This window comes from Bacillus rossius (assembly GCF_032445375.1).
Source record: "Bacillus rossius redtenbacheri isolate Brsri chromosome 9 unlocalized genomic scaffold, Brsri_v3 Brsri_v3_scf9_2, whole genome shotgun sequence".
NCBI classification, from domain to species: Eukaryota; Metazoa; Arthropoda; class Insecta; order Phasmatodea; family Bacillidae; genus Bacillus; species Bacillus rossius.
This window is the reverse complement of record NW_026962013.1, coordinates 28,204,123-28,217,071: the sequence shown is the minus strand read 5'-3', so window position 1 is coordinate 28,217,071 and position 12,949 is coordinate 28,204,123. Positions and strand designations below refer to the sequence as shown.

General features: G+C 40.3%; 1 protein-coding gene across 1 annotated transcript in view; it reads right to left on the bottom strand.

Moving 5' to 3' along the window:
• The window catches only part of LOC134543186 (ring canal kelch homolog), a 51,059-nt gene that overhangs the window by 17,802 nt on the left and 20,308 nt on the right, over positions 1-12,949 (bottom strand). The window lies entirely within an intron of this gene.

The window sequence follows — 12,949 nt, the reverse complement described above, 5'->3', positions numbered from 1 at the left end:
TATTGGAGTCAACGAATATTGGAGCCTACGAAAATTGTAGCCAACGATTATTAGAGCCAAAAGACTGTTGAAGTCAATTACTTATGGAACTACTAACTGGTGGATTCATAAACTTATGTAGACATTATATCCTAGCTTAACACTGACGATCGCATCCTATCGAGTTTAATGTAAGTGTGAATGTACCTCCTTTTCGTTAAATGAGCTTTCGTTTTGTAGAATGTGCTTCCTTTTTATTGACGGCGCGTCCAAAATGTGCTGCCTTTTTGATGGTGCTTCTATTTTTAATGATGATTTGACTCTAGTATTATAGTAAATTGATCTTGATTTGACTAGCGTATTATTCCATCCGGTGCATGTATATAAGCGAGTCCTAGACATCGGGACGCTCAGTTTGTTACTGACGACGTTGTAAGGATCACCTAATTTGATTCATCTGGTGCATAAGTCGCGTAATTACTTGATCTTGCGAACTCGATGGCATCTTTACCGACTTTAACGACGAATATGATGGACGTTGTACCATCGTCTACGGGAACCTTGACGTCAGCGACGACTAAGAAGGTGCAGATCCCGTTGGCAACGAGGACGACAACATTGGAGGAGACTTCATCAGTCGTGGTACCACCAGCAGAAGAGAGCTTAATGACTACAGAGCTGGCTGTGCAGGAAACCACGACGAACAACGATTCGAACTCGATGGAGACTTCAATGGATGCTGATTTGACAACTAACGAACATCGGTGCTGTTACTGCGACAAGATTTTCTCAAACAACAGCAATGCTCGACGCCACGAGAGGAGCGAATGTGCCAAGAACCTATATCGCAAAATGTTTGTTTGTGAGAAATGTCATAAGCAGTTTGCTAGAAAAGATAATATGAAAACGCACATGAAGGCATGCAAAGGTCCTGCCGTGCGGCAGAAAGTAAAGGTTTCGGCGCAACAACGATGCATCGATGTGCATAAGAGTATGCCTGGAAATGGTACTACTGTTGCAACATCTGTATCTGGATTAGGTCTGAAAGGCTCGTCTATATCTCCACGGTATCCTTGCAGCTACTGTGATACGTCGTTCGCATTTTCCCATGGCGCACGAAGACATGAGCGGAGCAAATGCATGAAGAATCCTTCTCGCATGAAGTTTCGCTGTGATGAGTGCCTTAAATGGTTTACTCGAATTGACAGTTTGCGACATCATGCGAAGAAATGTAAAGGTGGAGTCTGTGCTCCTACTGCTGAACTACCTGCCGACATTTCGACTCCTCGCTTTAGATTGGAGACACGAAAGCGTACAACCAAAACAACAGATGTGCAGAAACCGATTGCTATGACGTCTGAACATGAAAATAAACCTAAGACTGTGTTCGGTGCATTACAAGTAAACGATAATGGGTTCTACTTGGCGCAGTCTGCATTTCGTGGAACGTTGAAAGACTATTATTATCTAAATACGTTCGGTGAGTCGAAGGACATTTGTAATTTTCTTGATGATATCAGACAGGACATAATCAATCAGCTTACTGATGACGTAGCAACAAACGGACCATTAAAATATAACTTGTGGTTGGACTGTTTATATGGAAAGCCATATCCGTTAGATGACAAAGTGAAGAAGTGTGCATTCAAGACATCGGCTGCAGTAATTTACAGTTCTAACGATGTGAAGCAAACTGTTAAAAACGGTATCCAGAAACTCTGTCAAGAAGAGGAGAACTATGTCAGTAAAGGTTCTGGTTGGACTCTGTCTAGTATAAACCGATTGGAGCTAAGAATTAGTCATTTCACACCGATGCGGAACTAAATGATTGATTATAAAGTTGCTGGCTTTCGTAAGTGATCCTGTAGTAGAATAGAAATTATGTAATAAATATTATGTTTGTAAAAGAACTTGTGTTGCTTTATTTCTCGGACCTGCCACTATTATATTTAATATTTTTTTCATCGTTCAGAATCGTACCAAGGACCTAAGTCGATCTAATTAATCGGTACATTGATTGGAAATTTATTTAATGATTTCTGAACGTTTTACCGAATCTCTAGCAATATAATTACGAATTTTCCAAGATGGTGGTGTTGATGGCTTATAGGATGATGGTAGTAGAGGTTTTAAAGTCTCTTTAAGAATGATGAACATGGTTTATTGAAATTATTATTTTTTTACATAAAATTAAACATTATTGTATCGATCGGGTATCGAACCAAGGACTGAAACTGAACGAATCAATCTGTAAAATGATGAGTGATTTATTTAATGAATTTTGGAATTTTTCCCAAATTTATAGCTAAATAATTACGGATTTACAAGATGGCGGCCAAATGACAAGATGGCGGGTGTCACAGCAATAATAAATGATTACTGCACTCTGGCGGATAAGAACTAAACTAACATGGCATCAGCGCACTCTCGCCGATGAAAACAAGATGGTGGTCTCCAGCAATGAAGACAAGATGGCGGACATGACGTCATACTAGGTGACGTTATATATGCTTTGAAAAAAAAAAGTGTTGGGAGTCAGTCTGCCTGCAGCCACTGTGAGGAAGGATCGGTCGCCATTTTTAATTTTTTTTGCCCTCGTCGGGTTCGAACCGAGGACTCCGAACTCCGTGTCTAAAAAGTACAATTTTAAAAAAAAAATATATTAAAATTTTATTAATTTAATTTTTTTATAATTTAAAAAAAATTTCATTAAAATCGAATAATAAATAAAAAAGTTAAAGATGGCGGGCGTAACGGAAAATGCAACGGTGACGTCATAATCCTATAAATGGCTTAACTGAGGCTTGAGTTAAGGATGCTTAAGCCAGTTTTAGGAATTTTCAGCCGCTGGGATCTTTAAGGACTAAAAACGGGAATTTTTCCCTCGAAACGGGAAATTTTTCCCTCGAAAAGAGAAATTTTTAATTTGTGGAATTTTTTGAGATTTTTTGGCGGAATTTTTTTCCACAGAAATGGAAATTTTGGCGAATTTTGGGCAAATTTTGCCCAATTTTGGCGGATTTTGGCGATTTTTGAGGATCAAATTAAAGGTCAAGGTCAAAGTCAAGGTCATCCAAGATGGCCGCCGTGACGTCACAATCCAAGATGGCGGTCGGCACCACAGGCACCACAGCCAGAAGCCATGTCCCAGAAGCCCCATTCCTATAATACTCCTACTACATGGGTGTGTTTACTTTGGAGTATGGTTGTGTTCCAAATGGCGAGTATGCATGGAGCATGCATTTTGCACGCAAGGAATTGTGGGTGTGAGTATGAGCACGAGAGCAAGTGCGAGTGCAAGTGCGAGTGCGAATTATTTGGAACACAGCCTTTATATTCCTTGCTTTGAGGTTAGATACACAAGTTATGCTCGTAAAAACGATGCGCAAGTATTTTGAATACAAATATATGTTCTTTTAATAACCGAAAGGTAAATATTATTTCCATGAAATATAATACAATACTTTAAACACAGACAACATATAAGAGCTATTTTTTGTTTATTATTCCATCTGGCGTGATAAATATTATATTTTAAAAACAGTTTGTGGATTTTTAATATAAAATAAATATTTATTTATGACATCAATTTAAGTTGTTCAAAAAATTCACTTTGGTATGAATTCAACCAAATTCATGTTATTCAGGGCAGAAAATTAGAAACTACCAAAAAAGATTATCTACGTTGCTGTTTTGTGTAAATCTGTGCACGGACTTTGTAAGTGATATATTTATAATTCCTCATTTTAGCAACCCATTTTAACACAAGAGAAAAAGGATTTTATACTAAAAATTATTATGTTAAACCATTAATTAGCAGGAAACATGTATGAATAATCTATTTAAATTTGCATTTGAACAGTGAATATTATTTTGCAATATAAATATATTTTATCATCGTATATTACGGATGAAAAGTTTGTATTTCCATCTAATCAGAAGTATTATGACACAGTTAATTGAATTGCTTTACAAGTTTTTATTCACATGAAAATCATTAAAAATTGGTTGGGAAGTTATATAAATATACAAAAACAAATCATTATACATACAATTTTATTATCTTAGTGGATTTAAATTAATGGTGTCCCAGTGACTACTGCGAAGAAAAAAGTCTTGCGAAAGGTTTCCTCGTAATTGAAATTCGTCAAAAAAAATATATCTCTCATTTTTGGTGACATTTCTGACAAGTGGTACGATGAAATTTGAGACTGGCAAATGAATGTTGTGAAGCAATAAACAAAATATCACATTCGTGAACTACAAATGTATAGTTGTTTTTATTTTATAGTAAAAGTGTATCTAATAACCCGTGGCTTTGCTCACGTAATTTACGGGTATTGCTGATGTTCTACCATTTTAAGAAAAGTATGTATTAAATTCCAAAGATTATTGAAGAATTATACACAAAGAACTGTCAAGTATAGAACATATTTAATAAATAAAAATATTTTTACGGCTTATTTTTAATTGGTTTAGTGTAAGCCTATTTTAACTTTTATTTAAAATTAAGAACCTACATTATTTTCTATCTCCCGGTTTAGTGACTTTGAGAATATATTTTTCCTTGATGAAATCTTAACTCTTTTCCATCTGACGAAGAAGCCAATTAAAAAATAAACTAAGACTCGCGCACTTATTGTATGTTAAGACTGCCATCGTTTTAAATTACTGTAATTTTTTTCATTATAGTCATGCTTAGGATAATAACATAATATGCCTTATTACGCATACATTTCAATATTCATGAAACCAATGCATTTTTATTTTAAATGTAGAGCAGTTACTAAATTTTTGAATTTTCACTGATGTACTCTTTTCACTTTTCTATGTGATTTAGAAAATATAGCAATATACGTAAACCAATTAAACCAAAATCATCCTGAATTTTTATTACCGAAAAAAGTTAAATACAAAAAATTTTAATATGCGTATTTTAATATTGTATATATATATATAGCCAATACTGATTTAGTGGGTTCCATTTTATTTATTTTTAAAAATAATATCTACCCCTTTTACTACTTAATAGATAACATTAAATAAGAGAAGGTTGTTTAAGGTATGTTGATTTTCCTTGCCAATATCTAAAAGTAAATTTGTACAAACGCGAAATATAGTTTAAATAAGAATTTACTTTTAAAATAAAACCATATTTTGAACGGAACACTGACTATTGGCTCAATACAAAGTTTTAATAGCTAATTTTCACTTCACTCGGGTACAGAATCCCATCATTCAGTGATTTCCGTGGCTAGCTTCTTTTGGGATTTCATCATTCTCAAACGACGGTAAGGGAAGCTCCTCTTCAAGGTCGCCTAACGAGCTGATAAGACCTGCCGGGTAATTTGAATCGTCGGTCTGGTATTTTCGAAGAGGGGGGGGGGGGGGGGTGAAGGATGTCGCGACTGGGCTGGTTAACCTAGTTCTGCCAAATACCGCCAGGGGCGTATACGGCCGATACACAGCGATGAAAGCGATCGCAGCGGCGGAGCTTGGAACTACAACAATTCTTCTGAGAAACCGGACAGAAAATTTAACCTGGGCTCGCGACTTCTATACATTATATATATTCAATGGTTCTAGTTACGTGGAGAGATTCGGAGTGTTTGTTTGCGTCGTTCATTGTACCGAGTCTCCTTTGTCCGTCGTTGCCCCGCCATAAAAACGTGAACGGGTTATCATCTTAATGTGCTATTAGCTTCCAGTGGAAGGGAAGATAACAACTGAGTGCGTAAGGGAAGATAAGAACTGAGTGCGTAAGGGAAGATAAAAATTGCCTTTATCACACTGACGGTGTTGGTGCTGACGAAGCCTTTTGTGTCGTGCCGCACTATTATTTCTTATCTTTCCACGGTAACCAGATACTGATAATGACCGGTCTGCTATAAGATTGCGTGTTTTCTAAGACTGGCGGTGAAAATGACTTTGAATTATTAAGTAGACCGTTAACATAGATTTTGCCAAGTCTTTGTTCGGCATTACTACACATATCGATACAAAATCGATTCGCAGGACATTGAAAATCGATTATTTAAACACTACTCGGTTTAGAATCGATTTTAGTTATAAAATCGATTTTATAAACACCACTCGGTTCAGAATCGATTTTTTGCTGAAAAATCGTTTACATTTAAATTTTTAGTTGGTGCTTCCATTTTTGACTGAGTGTACTTAAGTAGAATAAACACAACCATGACTGACAGTGTTTCAGCTCTGGAGCGACGTCTGGAGCGTGCCGAAAACCGATTACAGCGTGCCGCGGATCTGGCCAAAAGGGTTACGACAGACACTTCCAAGCAGTCATTATTCTTTGCAACCTGTCGGGACTTATCTCAGCTTCGTAATGGGTTTGAAGATGACCATTTGGCTTATGAATTGGCATGCAAGGAGCAAGTTGATTTTGATGACACAAGGCATACAAGTAGGCTAAATCACTTCGACGATCTTTATTATGAAGTTAATGCAATCTGGGACACATTAGTGCAGGATTCTAAGAACCGGAACAAAGAAACACGTAATCAATGTGCAGCTGGGTCGTCACCCCGTCTGCCAGCTATTGATTTACCCCACTTTCAGGGTAATCCAACAGAATGGCTCAGCTTCTCAAACCTGTTTGAGGCTCTAGTTGTAGACAACAGAAGTCTCACCAATGTAGAGAGACTATCTTACCTAAAGTCATCTTTGTCTGGTGACGCGTTGGCAGTAATTCAGGCATTACCCTTGACTGATTCGAACTATAGTATTGCTTGGGAACTACTGTCTAAGAGGTACAGTAACAAGCGCTTGATTGTTTCATTGCACATTGAAGCAATTATGCAAATACCATCTGTGTCATTAGAGGCCCCAGCATCAGTGAATAAGATGATGTCTCTTCTGGCAGAGCACATTGCGGCATTACGAGTGCTGGATGTCAATGTTGAAAAATGGGACCCGCTGTTGCTGCATATCATTGAAGCTAAGCTGGATAAGGTTTTGCGTAACCAGTGGGAGCTGTTTATTAATGACAAGGGAGCAGAGTTACCCAAGCTTACCGAGTTTTTGTTATTTTTAGAGGGTTATCGCCGTGCAGCTGAGTCACAGCTAGTGACGTCTGGGAAAACCTTTAAGAGCAAGTCGTCTATTTATTCTAAGCCAGCTTCTAGATATGTGCAACATCAGTCATTCGCAGGAAACACTGTTTCCAAGTCAGTGAAGTGTGTCATATGCAGTGGACCTCACGAAATCTACCAGTGCCCCAAGTTCCTTGAGTCATCCCCAAAGGAAAGGTATCAGATGGTGAGGTCAGGAAACCTCTGTTTGAACTGCTTGCGAACGTCTCATCATGCAAGTGCATGCCTTTCGTCTTCTCATTGTCGGTCTTGTGACTCTCGACATCACACACTACTTCATTTTAGTGACATGCGACCACAGTCACCAGACCATGATGGTGTGAATGCGTTGTGTGCTTCATCTCCTGGACAATATTTGGCTGCATCCGAACTGCATAATCAAGATAGTCCATCTACGATTTTGCTGTCCACTGCACTCATAGAAATTCCAGTCAGCTCTGGCAGGACTCACACAGTTCGAGCACTCTTGGACTCTGCCAGCCAATCCAGCTTCATGACAGAAGGTTGTGTGAAGAGGCTAGGCTTAATACGTCGAAAGGCAGCTCTGCCAGTCTACGGTGTTTCCCAGGTACCAGTGCATGTCGCTAGGGGAGTAGTTGACTGTTTAGTGAAACCAGTTGGTCAGGAGGGTCCGCGATTGTCACTCACTGCCTTCATTTTGCCTAAGATCACTGGCTCACTGCCTACAACACAACTGAACCCTCATTCATGGGATCATCTTTCCCATTTGCAACTAGCTGACCCTCACTATGCACAGCCTGGGCCTATTGATGTGCTAATTGGGGCAGATCTGTTTCCCTATGTGCTGAGCGGACGCACACTAAGTCTCAGTACCCAGGTCCCTGTAGCGATTGACACTGTCTTTGGATGGGTAGTGATGGGGAGAGTACCCACATCTACAGTATCGCTCAGTTGTGTATCACTTCATTCTATTACACCAACACTTGACGACACAGTTCGGCAGTTTTGGGAGGTGGAAGAGGTTATTGTACCCCCAAAGCCTTCCTCTGAGGACATTCGATGTGAACAGATCTTTCTCGAGACTTGCAGAAGAGATGAGAATGGTAGATATAGTGTGGCCTTACCTTTCAAGGAGCCTTCACCTCATTTTGAGGAATCACGTGTTCAAGCACTAAAACGTTTTTACTACCTTGAACGCAAGATGAACAAAAACCCTCATTTTAAGGCATCCTATGTAGAATTTATGTCAGATTACATTGACCAGGGTCATATGTCAATGGTTCAAGAACCCCAGTTGACTACACCGTCGTTTTATATTCCGCATCACGGAGTTTTGAAACCAGACAGTAGTACAACAAAGTTACGTGTGGTCTTTGATGCATCGGCCAAGGACAGCAAAGGAACTTCTCTGAATGATCAATTACTTACGGGACCCAAACTGCAGAGAGACATAGCTGACATTCTTCTCTCATTTCGAGATCATGCAGTTGCATTTACTGCTGACATACGACAGATGTACCGTCAGATTCTAGTTCAAGAGGAATTCCGCGACTGTCAACGAATTCTGTGGCGACCATCTGATGATGATCCAGTTTGTGAGTACAGGCTCAACACTGTTACCTATGGCGTGTCATCTGCACCCTACCTTGCTATCCGCACACTCCATCAACTGGCTGCAGATGAGAAAGATAGATTCCCTCGGGCATCATCAGTCCTCCTAAAAGACACGTATGTTGATGATGTTGTAACTGGAGCACCCAATGCACGTGATGCTATCTCATTGCAAAGAGAGTTAATTGACCTCCTCAAGGCTGGTGGTTTTCAGTTGCGAAAATTTGCCAGTAATGATTTATCTCTGCTCTCTTGGCTTTCCGAAGACTTGGTGCAGGGCAGCAAGGCTCTCCCCTTGGACAACACTTGTGGACTTCCCACCGTCAAAATATTGGGTCTGCAGTGGCAATCTGAAGTGGATGCATTCGCTTACAATGTTCAACCTACTTCCTCGACAGCTACGAAGCGGAGCATACTGTCCGACTTGGCGCGAATATTTGACCCTCTAGGTTGGCTGTCACCTGTGGTCCTGCTTGCAAAATGCCTCATTCAGCACTTGTGGATTCGATGCATAGATTGGGATGACCCTCCTCCTGCCGACATCCTTGCAACGTGGCAGCGGTTCCAGCGAGAGCTTCCTAGTCTGGCTAGCATCACTATTTCAAGATTTGTCCCAGTGACCCAAAGAGAACTCTTACTAGAGATCCATGGATTCTCTGATAGTTCGGAGCAAGGTTATGCGGCAGTTGTTTATCTCAGAGCCACTTCACCTGATGGCTCAGTATCTGTATACCTTCTGGTTGGAAGGTCAAAGGTAGCCCCAATTAAAAGAGTGTCATTGCCTCGCCTGGAACTCTGTGGTGCTTTGCTGCTTGCTCGCACAATGCATAGAATCTTGCAAAATTATGGACCTCATGTGAACCTAGACCAAATATTTGCCTGGACAGACTCTACAGTTGTCCTCCACTGGATCCGTGGATCACCTCATAAATGGAAAACTTTTGTTGCAAATCGTGTCGGCCAAATCCATGACCTTGTCCCAGCAAAGCACTGGAATCATGTGTTGTCAGACAGCAACCCGGCTGATTGTGCCTCTAGGGGCTTGTTTCCAAGTGAGATAGCTGACCACTCGCTGTGGTGGACCGGTCCATCATGGCTGTATAAGCCACCAGAGGAATGGCCACAACTCACCGGCTTGATGGACAGCATGGACGAAACAGTGATGGAACAACGGATCTTTACCTTGCATAGTGTCAACCCTCTGGCAGACACTACGCTGCTGGAAAGGTTCTCATCTTTAAGCAAGGTCAAACGCATTACGGCCTATTGTCTCCGCTTTGTGCAACGTTTGCGCTTCAAGAAACTTCCCCCCCGTAGTCCACCAGATGCTAATGAGCTTAAGGATGCCGTGATGGTATGGGTTCGTTTAGCCCAGGCTTCAGCATTCGCATCTGATATCAAAGCTCTGCAAGCTAACCAACCATATCGGGGTCCACTCTTCAAGCTGTCTCCCTTCTTGGATCCTGCTGGCATTCTCAGGGTGGGCGGACGTTTGGAACTATCAGACTTGGCTTACAACCAACGACATCCAATTCTACTGCCCAAACACCACAGATTGACAGACCTTGTAATTGACCACCTTCACATCCATCTGATGCACTGTGGTCCCACCATACTACAGTCTGCTGTGCAACGTGACTTCTGGATTGTAGGTGCTCGGGGCCTCATTCGTCAACGGCTGAAGAAGTGTACTTTATGCTTTCGAGTTCGCCCTGTGCCTCGAAACCCACCCATGGGTAATCTTCCAGTCGATCGTGTCACACAAGCCAAGCCATTTCTCAAGACAGGAGTCTACTATGCTGGACCCTTTAAAATCACCATGTCCCGACTGCGGAAGGCCTGTATCCAGGATGCCTACTTGTGCCTGTTTGTATGCTTTGCCACCAAGGCAATCCACTTGGAGCTGGCCTCTGATCTGACGACAGATGCTTTCATAGCTGCCTTTCGCCGTTTCTTGTCTCGTCGGGGGCGATGCTCTGACCTTCACAGCGATTGCGGGACTAACTTTGTCGGTGCCAGTCGCTTGTTGACTGGACTAAGAGCCTTCATGTCAAGCAAGGATACACATGACTCCTTTGCTCAGTCGCTGGTTGAACACCAAGTTACCTGGCATTTCAATCCCCCATCAGCACCACATTTTGGAGGCCTGTGGGAGGCAGGTGTAAAGTCTGTGAAGTCTCTCCTCATAAAGAGTGTAGGTGCTCAGGTACTCACTTATGAAGAATTATACACTCTCATGACACAAGTGGAGGCCATTCTCAACTCACGGCCTCTGTGTGCTCTCTCAAATAATCCAAACGACATGGCTGCTCTGACACCCAGTCATTTTCTAGTCTTGGGGCCTCCTGCACTAGTGCCCGAACCAGATTTGTCCCACCTCAAGCTAAATCGTTTGTCTCGATGGCAACTCATCCAGCAAGCGCATCAGTCATTCTGGAAGCGCTGGCACCAGGATTATCTACAACAGCTGCAGCAACGACCCAAGAGCCTAACTGACCAAGACATCCTCAGTGTTGGCACCTTGGTTCTCATCAAAGATCCGAATCTACCACCATTGTGCTGGAAGTTAGGCCGTATTGTGAAGACTTTTCCTGGCTCAGATGGTGTCGTGAGAGTGGCTGAGGTGAAGACCCAACAAGGCACCTTTCTACGGCCTGTGGTGAAGCTGTGCCCGTTGCCCGCCCAATAAATGTTTAAAATATGCATTTTGGTGGGCGGTATGTTGGATTTGTAAATAGTGCTTACCCTAGATTTATGTTAACTAATTCAAGTGTTGGACGCTTCAAAATTCAAATATGGCGCCATTTCGCTGCCATTAACTCAAGCGATCCTGGTGGCCATCAGGAAAGACTCAGTGGTTCGTCTGGTACCGGCGTCATCGGACGTCCGGCTATCGTTTTTGACTTTCATGTTATCTGGTAACAGTTTCAGTACGAAACATATACATTATTAGGCTACCGTAAATCTGTTTTCAAAATAAATTTAAAATTAAAACATACAGTGAAACTATAGTTTTCACCAGTGGCGTAGCCAGGATTTGTGTATGGGGGGGGGTGTTAAGCATGGCCCCCCGTATTAAAGCGGGAGGTCCCAGGAAAATTTGGATTTTAAGTAGTGGTGCACCAATATGGCTTTACCGATTACCGATTCGATTACCGATTATGAGAGCAATAATCGGCAGATACCTATTCAGTTACTGATTATAATGAAATAATTTTGTTAAGTGTAATAATGCACACAAAATTTTTATTCCCATGTGAATTTAATTACAAGAGTAGGTAAAATTGAGAATACAGTTATAATAACAGTATAAAAATATATAAAATATACTATTATGTCATTGCAAAGAGTAAATTAAATTAACTTCTATTTATATTTGTTATTGTAAACAACTTGAACTACAGTCTAATAATTGTAATTTACAATGGGTAAGTTTTTGTTGCGGAAAACTATCATTATTATCGACTATCACATAACGTTGCATCGAGAAATTACCGTTTAACAATGTAAACATGTTGCTATATTTTGTTCACTTGAGTTTATATAAAAATGTTTCCGCACTTCACTTTTTTTCTCCCTAGTCGCCATCTCACTATAATTATATAAAAATGACTCAAAACCAATTCTAGCACATGTGATTTTATTAATGTTGACTGAATGTATAAAATTATAAATACTTTTTCACTTTTCACGTCACATACAAATAACATAACGGATAAAGATCGATTCTCATAGAATACACTGCAACTGCTTGTGGTATTTTGATTGCGTGCCATCTATTTTACGTCTCTGGCTATAGGTAATGTACAAGGCCACTAAACAAAAGACGAAACGTAAATAAACGTGTTGGAAAAATGTATTTTTTATTGTTAGAGGCAATGAGATTAATTAAACTTAACGAAATATCTGTAATCTTGATATGATGGAGTTAGATGAATTTTTTAATATATACAAATATTACCGTATTTCGTCCTAAACTGTGTAACAAAATATTACACGGTAAAAACCTACTTAATTACTTAATTACGGGACATAGATAATCGGCAAAGTAATCGTCAAGATAATAGCCGATTACGATTAATTGGTAAGTACCCATAATCGCCGATTACGATTCATCGGTATCCGCATCGGTGCACCACTAATTTTAAGGTGTAAAAGAGTGCTGTTTTAGCAGTTTTCGGTTCTTAAATTTAAATAATGTAATGGTAAAAATTTTATTAATTTTAATATGAAATTTGTTTGAGTGATGAATAAGAAATTAATTAATGATTTGGTGCTAAGGGGGG